The sequence below is a fragment of the Trichechus manatus genome, unplaced genomic scaffold, assembly GCF_000243295.1.
Source record: "Trichechus manatus latirostris isolate Lorelei unplaced genomic scaffold, TriManLat1.0 scaffold00165, whole genome shotgun sequence".
Classification (NCBI taxonomy): domain Eukaryota; kingdom Metazoa; phylum Chordata; class Mammalia; order Sirenia; family Trichechidae; genus Trichechus; species Trichechus manatus.
This window is the reverse complement of record NW_004444101.1, coordinates 514813-515658: the sequence shown is the minus strand read 5'-3', so window position 1 is coordinate 515658 and position 846 is coordinate 514813.

Below are 846 nucleotides of genomic sequence, written 5' to 3'. Positions count from 1 at the left end.
CTTTGGGATCAGTTCTCAGCAACTGGAAGAAGGTCATAGGCCACCAGGGGCCCCAGATGGTACCTTTGGGAACTCCTGGGCTGGTCCTTTGGAGCCTCTCAGCCAGGGGCACTCACAAAGAGTGTGGTCACCTAAAGCGTCTGCCGGGTCTCCCTCATGCATCCTCGGGGCATACGTCCATGTGTCACAGCGGGAGAGAATGCGGTTGGGACAGACAGCAAGAAGACGCACTTCAAAGCGGGAAAGCGAAGCCTCACGTATTTTAGGTTGGAACAATTTATTAGTAAGAATTTGCTGATTCGCTGTGGGGCCTTCACCACGTTTCTTAACCTCTAGGCCAGGGACCAACTTTTTCTGTAAAGGTCTAGACAGTAAATATTTTCGGCTTTTCAGGCCACACGGTCTCTGTCACAACCGCTCAGCTCTGCCGCTGTGAATGCAAAGTAGTCGTCGATAATATGTGAATGAACTCGTACGGACCCTGGGAGGTGAATGTCATGTAATTTCCACCCACCACAAAATACTGGTCTTCTTTTTATATTTTCCCCAAAGATTTAAAAATGTAAAAACAATTCTTAGCTCACCGACCGCACAAAACTGGGAGCGGAGGGTGCCGACTGGTGGGGCCGTCACCCTTGCTAGCTTGAACATTGTTTAGGAGTAGGGCCCCCTAAAGTCGGCACCACCTTCCCTCAAAAAAACCCCTTGCCATCGAGTCAATTCTGACTCATAGTGACCCTATAGGACAGAGTAGAACTGCCACACAGGGTTTCCGAGGAGCCCCTGGTGGATTCGAACTGCCGAGTGGTTAGCTGTTAACCACTACGCCACCAGGGTTTCCAATTC